This window comes from Colossoma macropomum, unplaced genomic scaffold, assembly GCF_904425465.1.
Source record: "Colossoma macropomum unplaced genomic scaffold, Colossoma_macropomum, whole genome shotgun sequence".
Taxonomy (NCBI): domain Eukaryota; kingdom Metazoa; phylum Chordata; class Actinopteri; order Characiformes; family Serrasalmidae; genus Colossoma; species Colossoma macropomum.
In genome coordinates, this window is record NW_023494795.1 from 30,618,283 (window position 1) to 30,627,398 (window position 9,116).

The window sequence follows — 9,116 nt, forward strand, 5'->3', positions numbered from 1 at the left end:
GGTTCTATGTAGCACATAAAAGGGTTTTTCTATTGTGACAATGTCAAGCTTGTAACAATAGAAGAACCCATGTTTATTTTATTAATATAAATAATAGAGCATACATTTTTGTCACTCAGTAGTGACTGTTTCGGTGGTGACAATTTTAGCTCTTTTTGAGCAGAACTCAAAAACACTAGCCAGTACATGGCTAGCACACACAGCTTTGGACAGCTGTACACACATAATATACACATCATAGTAGTGTTCATTAAAACATTAAAAAGTTACTTGTTTGCAGAAAATATGTGTTTCGGTAATGACAATTCTTTCAGATTTTCAGATTTTGGGACACATTTACTTCAAAACAGTGGGATCTAACTGCTCACCATGTGGCCATGAGGGACAGGGATGGAGCCTCACTTCCTGCCCTAAAATAAGGCCCTGCCCACTGGCTAAAACTCTTCATGTTTTGGTAGTGACATGAAAATGTGGACAGCATAAAAATAGTGTTTTTGTTTGGTTTCAAAATTAAACTCATGATAAAAATATGTCAACAAAATATACAGCAAATGTGGGTATTATATATTATTTATTATAAGTATAAAGAGGTGAGGGTTTTGTAAAGTAGCCTATAAACTATGATTTTGTATATATTTCGCTTGTCACTATCTCAATTAATGCTTTGAGGTTACATAGATCATTACATAATCTATGTAAATATGTAAGTTCTGAATACTTAAGTGTTCTTTTAATTTTTTTTTTAATAATGAGACTGCAGTTTGAACTAATTCAATAAAATAGTTTGCATAACAGTGTTGAAGCTTAATAGAAGACTTACTTTCGTGTGATGTTACTTCAGTGCACAGGAGTGTTAGCGTGCTTGTAGCATTAATGTAGCATTCATATTTTGACTGCTAAATGACTTCATAATTCAGAGAATCTGGTGAAACTCAGGGAGGAAAATGTGCACAAAAAGTATTAGGTTTGGAACATTTTGTTTACAAGAAGCAATTTTCAGAAATGTTGTTTATGTTCCTCATAGAGAAGATCTGCTCAGACCCGAAGTTCTCAAAATGAGCATGTCGCCGACTACAGAACAAGACTTCAGAGGCCTGATACTCAAGTTGGGATTCTCGGCCTGAAAAAGCCCCACAAAGACAGGAATACAAGCTTGTGTGTGTGTTGGTGCATGTGCCAGTCCACTCTGCAGGCTCAGGTGCGTGCTGTTGGTCTGCTCTAACGGCCTCTTTCAGCGATTGGTCACGCCTTCACTGGGCCTGCTGCCCCGGCACATGCCAGCTTAGCGCTTAGCGCCCAGCTCTAACTCACCGTGTGCCAGACGGCCTCTCTTCAGCCGCACAGCTCACTGCTGCTGCCCCACAATGCACCGCACCACACACCCTGCACTAGCCAGAATACACACAGACCCGAAGGGCATGCAGGACCCCCACAGAACACACACACACTTACACACACTTGCACACAACACCCCCACAGCTCTGCAGGCTATTCATTAGCCAGAGTCATCAGGAGTTCAGACTGGGTAAGACATACATATGGACTCCATGCAACCATCGTTTTACCTCTTATTACTTTTGTTTTCTGATACTATTTAAAATGTAATTAGGTATTTATATTTAATTGTTGCAATGCTTGCAAGACAATCACTATGTTATACCTATTTTTCTTTTTCCCTTAATATTGCTAATGCAATTAATTCATCTTGAACCACTTAACATACAGACTCTGATCAAACACTTGCCATGTTCAAAATCTCTAATCTAATCTAATCTAATCTCTGCCCTACATTCAAAATTCTGAATCACTATATGGATCACTATTACAGGGAACAGAATTCATGATGGTAGTGATCGATTTCGGACACAGTCACGTCATACAGGTTTTCTTATTACTGTGTGACAGAAGATTCCGTCACATAAAGACTACAAACATGATGCGACCAGTCCACTATACATATGATACATATGCACATATGAGAAGTGCTTACTTACATCTGTAGCAGGTCTGACGAGAGGACTATGGAGACACTGCCATTGTAGCTGGGTTCGGAAATGCTCTTTAGAGAAGTTGCACCAGAGCCAGTTTATGTGGAGCTTGGAAACTTCCTATTTCTCCTGTTATGTCAAATACAGGACTGCAAAATGCCAGAGGTGCCCATGAGTGAGTCCTCAATGAATGGGAGTTAATGGAGCTAAACAGCTAAATATGAAAATTTCAAATAGTTTCTAACCCCTTGTTCAGGACGTTCCTTTAATTTTGGAAAGTAGAACGATGTATTTCACTAAAAAATCTAAGAAAACTTACCTGTACATTACTGCTGATTTTGATTGGTTGGCATTACTCTTAATGAATACTGATTGGTTGGCATTACTGCTACTGAATGCTAATTGGTTAGCATAACTGCTACTCAGTGCTGATTAGCTGGCATTACTGCTACTGAGTGCTGATTGGTTGGTGAGCAGAGCAACTTGGCTGGGTGAAGCCATTCTCACTCACTCATGTCATAAACGTACATTAGGAACTGTTATGAAATCCTCTAATTGGAGTTCAGAGTGGTCAAAAGTATAACAGCAGTGTTAAAATGTTTATGCTGTTCAGTGTTCAGGAAATTCTCCATATTAACCCATTCATTTTGGACTTGCTCGTGAGCGCCCTCTAGCATTTGACAAACCCAGAATACGTTACTGAGTGGCAGTTTTCCTCTCTACACATTCTCTGGTTGCACATAAATCTTCAACCCTAACAATGCAGTGCATTATGAGTATCCCCTATCGGCTAGGGTACATCAGTTGTACACTGCTTTGAGTGCACTGGATCTTCTGCATGTTTTCAAACACCACCACAAAATGGCAAAACCCCCAAATAGTGCATTATACAGTGATTTTCATGTTTCTTACTGTCTTCTTTCTTTCTTTTTTTCTTTCTTTCTATCTTTCCTGCTTTCTTTCTTTCTTTTCCTTCATTGCTTCATTTATTTATTTTTGTTTCTTCTTTAATTAGTTCCTACTGTTTTCTTTCTTTCTTTCTTTTTCTTTCTTTCTTTCTTTCTTTCTTTCTTTCTTCACATTAATATCATAACAATGTATCTCCTCTTTTATTTACAATCACAATGTGGTAGGGATTGAAAGATTAGAATCTGTATTTTCCACACAATTTCTGCACTTCTTTCAATAAGCTAGATGTGAGACATAATGAACATAAAATTGCAGCAGGTTTTTATTAACTGTGCTTCTAAGGGTTAAGGTCCAGCACAGGGATGCAGAAAGATTCGGTGAGAGATGACAGTGCAGATATGCACATATGACCAACACCGTAAACACTAATGCAAGATTATTTCTTTCTTTCTTTCGTACTCCAGATTGATGCACAGATTTTGCACTAGCTGTAGATAATGCTCAGCATACTTTAATTCTCATTGACTTTTGGCCTTAGCGCTCTAGCATGTGCCAGTGTCTGGCGTGGTGCAGCCAGCTGGTGTGTCTTCACTGTGGGTGCGTGTGTGAGTGTATCGGCGGGGGGGGGGTCAATCTGCTTCTCTTTTGTCCTTCTTTATATCCCTCCATCCACACACTTCATGACGCACCAAATCACACACACTTCACTGGTCAGCATAATGTCTTTCAGTTTGTAATTCTGTGCATGTTGCAAAATACACACCATACACACTATTAAAATAACTGTACGTGAGTGCATTTGCACATCTGTATCTAGTGTGAACATCTGGGGGTCAATATATGTGCGAGTTCATTTCTTTTTGTACATGTTCAGTACAAAAATGTCCTGACTAACAGGGCTGGGTTTAGTTATTCTGATGCTCTTTTTAAGGGACAGGAATGAGGCGCTCTGGATGCACAGTTCTAAATTACTTAAAGCTCTGCGCTCCCGATTGGCACAACCATCTACACAGCCAAAAATGATCTTAAATCTAGTCGATATATCTAATATTTCTCATTTTGAGATTGCTGATGTTTACGTATCATTTATTTTTAATTATTATAAGTAACTATATTGAAGGTGCCATAGAATGTATTTATTCAGTATTTTAAATTGTTCTCTGATGTCTGGCTTTGGTTGGAGTAAATAAAATTCCCAGATGTGGTTTTACATGCCCATTTACAACCTTATGATTTGGCCCAAGAATAAAAAAAGCTTTTTGGTGGGCTCTATCTGATGAGCTCGGCTCTGACTTGCTGGTTTACCGCGAGGCACTGTGATGGCTCACATAGAAACAACAAGTCGAAAGAGACAGATAGAAAAATAAAATTAACCTCCATTTAAAAACAAGCTGGGTCGTCATATTAATTAGTTAGCTAAGGTAGTTACTTGGAGCTTGTTAGTAGCTAGTGATACCTACACAAACTACTTTCTTTTGATCTCAACAACAACACAAAGTAAATTAAAGTCACTATGAAATTTTCAAAATAAGATATAAGATTAATCTGAATAAAATTACACAGCATGGCTACTTACATGTTGGGGTTGGGGTCATGATGCTAATAAAGTTAGAACTGCCCCTTTTTCTCTTCAATGTCAAACGCTGAGCGAAGCTGCTCGATATTGTCCAATGTTTGAGAAACTGTCTGGAGTGAAAAGTGCAGAGCAAACTAACAACTTTGAAATAAAGTTGTCCAGGATCCTGTTAAACATGTGGAAACCACCTTAAATGGTGCCACAGGTGCATTCTGACACTGTACATTCTGGCAGCTGTACAAGCTGTAGGATTTGGTTTCATTTAAGAAATAAGCTTCAAACAAGCAAAATTATCTGCCAATATAGTGAGATAATTTGGTATAGAGTAGTGTAAGTGTATAGTAATGAACATTGAGTACTCAGTAATAAGTAATCCTATTACAGTTTGACAGAAGTAAATAATAGGTTGTAATGGATTACATTTTTGAAAAGCCCAACACTGCAACTATCTGTATTAACATTACTGCTAACATTTTGTATGCTCTGCGGAGCCTGTGCAGCGCTCTGTTCTGACTGAAAAATGAACCTCTGGGAGTGTAGCGACAAAGTTTTTGCTCTTCTCATATAACAACATGGAATAGTCCATAATAACCATGACTGGAGGGGAGCTGCACTGAAATTACTGGAAATAATCACTACAATCATGAATAGCAGCAGTTTGTGAACTGTATATATCATTCGGAATAGATTATTTAAACAGAATATCTACTTTGCAATTTCCTGGGCTCCATGGCTGATGGGGGCACTAGGTGGCTGCCTAGTGCAAAGACCACCACCCCTGCCATCTAAAAGCAGTGCAAACAATTCTAACCCACAGGAATAACTAAATGTGTTTCTGTCCATCCTTCCACTGTGAGAAGACAACTCAGCGCTTTGGGTCTGAAAGGATGTGTAGCTGTCAAGAAGCCTCACTGAGAAAAGGAGACAGATACATCAAACAAAGAAGCTGACCAGGACTGACCACACCAGAGTCCAGACCTCAACATCACTGGATGTGTTTAGATGGTCAAAAGCAGAAAATGCTAAACCAATGTCTAAGACTGAACTTTGGAGGTGTGGAAAAACATCCCTGCAGATTTCTTTGAAAACTGAATTTTCCTGATAATAATGGAAGCTGCAATGAGAATGAGTGAGATAATGTAAGAGTGGACACAATAAATACTGAGAAATGTGTAATTTTCTGTCAAATATATTTTCTGTTTTTTTCCTAATATTGATAACAAAGGAAAAACTTGTACTTTAGATTAAATTAGATTAGATTAGATTAGATTAGATTAGATTAGATTCAACTCTGCAGAGTACAGATACAGAGCCAATGAAATGCACATGAAAAGAAGCCTAAACATGATGGCCGTTTTGACTGAAAATGAAATAAATAAAAGGATGTGATTTTTGCGCACTAATGGATATATTACATTTAAGACATATTATTATAATTACATATTGGTACTTACATACATTTATCTAAAACAAATGTGTGTGTGTGCTTGTGCATGTGTGTGTATGTGTGAGTATGTGTGTGTACGCACATGCTTGCAGATCCTGTGCAGCCTGTGTTCACACAGAGCAGCTAGCAGGGGCCGGGGTAGGCGGAGGTCATTTGCATAATTATGCCCCTGTTTCCTGGAGCTGCATCAGCGGTCACCACGGCGACCTCCTTCGACCTTTCAGCAGGACCAAGACCAAACAGGCCAGAAATGCACTGCACACCTGCAATAAGCTAATCTGTGCATGCAACAGTCATAAAACACCTGAATAAGTTTCATTTTTTTCAGAAGTGCTTCTTCAGAAAAATAAAATAAATACTAAACAATTAATATGGTATATTATGATTTGTTGTATGTCGGTGGGTTTGGGACGGGGTTTGGATTGTTCGTTGGGTTAAGATTTGGAAATCTTAACCATTTCCAAATCTGTGCTCAAGGAAGCCCATTTGTAGTAACCATTCATGATACCCATGGCTAACAATGCTTCAATGAGTAAAATGTAACAAATCTGCTAACAAATGCATGCAATGAGCAGGACATACCAGATAAAGAGGAGCAAAACATCCTTCTCCTTCTAATCAGCTCAACATAACAATAAATATAATGAAATCAAAGAGATATTTTTGCATTGTTTATTTGTATTAATTCTAAAGTCATATATTGTTTTAACAAGCAAACAAAATAAAGATTTAAGCAATTTTCTTGGCTGGCCTAAGACGTCTGCTCAGTATTGCGCATAACCGTTCTTACTATGTGTATTATTATCACAGCAAAGTTTCTGTTTGTATGAAAGAAAGTATGGTGTCCCACAAGGCTCTGTTATAGGACCACTGCAATTGTCAATTATTTTCTTGGCTGCTCTTAGTATTTTGCACAGTACTGCATAAATGAATTGTTTTAACTTACATATTATTGCAGTAAATGTGTTTTGCTTGAAACAATACAGTAAAAAGTAACTTCTTGCTTTCAGTATTGTTTTATGAGCTTTTTTGAAGGACACAAGTTTGGCTCCTCTTTTTCTTGGAAGTGAACATGCAGTTTTCATAAGTCGTGGTATGTTGCAAAACGTATCAAATAATAATTTGAATTGCTTTGAGGCACTGTTGCTGCCGGCACAAACAAGTTTTATTCTGATAATCTGAAAATAACAGATGGCTAACCTCTTCATCATCGAAAATATGCTTCTTACTTCAAGATTTCCTTTTTAACAGTGCAACAACTCCCTTAGGCCTGCAGAGACCACTGTATATTTCAGACTCACTTTCTATCTCTCTCTTGCTTTATTTCTTTTTTCTCTTTCTATTTCTTTCTCTCCTTCACTCTCCTCATTGGAAATTCATTCTGAACAGCTTGTTATTATCTTGGCCCCTGAATCGTTGAATAGATTTACAAGCATTAGGGCCGGGGCATTGTGTGGGGCATGTGTGGAGGAGGTCCGGCCCTTTTGTCTGGTGTGTGTGTGTGGAATCACCCCCCCCACACACACACACACACTCGGAGTGCCGTCTGCTAGCCACACATTGAAATATGGCCCAGGCCTCAGACCCTGCACAATGGGCGTGTGCCGGCTTTAAGATGCTGTCACTCCAAACAAGTAAGTGCTTAACACACACAGAATAGTCGCACACACAAAAGAACACACACACATTCACTGAAGAGTGTGGCACTGTTTAATATGCCTCACTTCCTGACACACTTTAGGCCTGAGCAGAAGTTTTTGACAAATGAAACAAATTTCAGATGTCCATTATGTCAATAGGCCTTCCACTGAAGTCTAAATGGCAGTATCACAGAGATCCAAACTTTTCCTTTCTTCAAATGTGAATTCAACTCAAGCAATGTGTTCAAATTGTTGCATGCAGTAAATCTGTGAAATTAGACTTTACTGGCTGAATTTAGTGTTCATTTCTTTAACTACTGACTTGATCTCAGTCAAAAAACAGAGCTTAATATTTTTTATATCACATGATTTTATTTAATTTCCAGTAGAACTACAAGAAGACTTTGATAGGCCATATTTGTACATTAGTTACTTCATAGTTATTGATATTTTACTCTTTTTTTATTCAGTAAAGAATGAATCAATAGTCAATAATAGCTATAGTAATAGTAACAAAAATAATAACAATGGAAATAGTAACAATAATATTAGTAGTAGTAATAACAGCAACAATAATAACAGTAACAGTAAGTGCAATAGTAACAGCAATGGTATTAGTAATGATAATAGTATTTCTACTAATAAAAGTAGCAGAAATAGTAATAGTAACAGTAGTATTAGTAATGAGCCATATTAATAGCAGTGGCAACAGTCGTAGTTAGCATTATAATACTAGTAATAGGAACCAGAATAGTGATAGTAGTATTAACAGAAATAATCCTAGTAATAAGAGTAGTAACAATAATAGTCATAGCAACAGTAAGTCAAATAGTACTAGTACTAGTAAGAGTAGAAGTGCAATATTCATAACAGTATTAAGAGTAATTGGAAGAATAAAAGTAATGTTAAGAGTATCAGTAGTAGCCGTAATAGTAGTGGGAATAGTAAGAGTGACAGTAGTAGTAATAATAGTAACAGTAACAGTACTAGTTGAATAGATTTACAAGCTTTAGGGCCAGTAATAATAATAGTACTAGTACTACTAAAAGTAAAAGTGAAATGACAATATTAACAGTAATTGTAGGAATAACAGTAATAGTAAAAACAATGTCATTAGTAACAGTAATAGTAGTAGGAAGAGTAATAGTATTAATAATAGTGGTAATAACAATAATAATAATAGCGACAGTAACAATAGTACTAATAAAAGTATAAGTAGTAGTAATAATAGCAATATTACTAGTAATAACTAGTAATAGCAGTAGTACCAATAATTCTAACTGCAAGAGTAACAGTAGGTCAAATAATACTATTATTAGTAAGAGTAGTAGGAATAGTAATAGTAGTAACAGTGATAGTAATAACGCAAAATAGCAATAGTAATAGTACTAGTAATAGTAGTAATAATAGCACTAGTAAAGGCCTGAATGTATGCTTCATGAGGATGCGGCAAAGAAATGTGAAATTTCAGTGAAGTGTTATAAACTGTAGCCATTTTCTTTGTGCGGTGATTGTTTTAACATAGTTTTCACTGGAAAAGCCCCTGCATCCCTGCA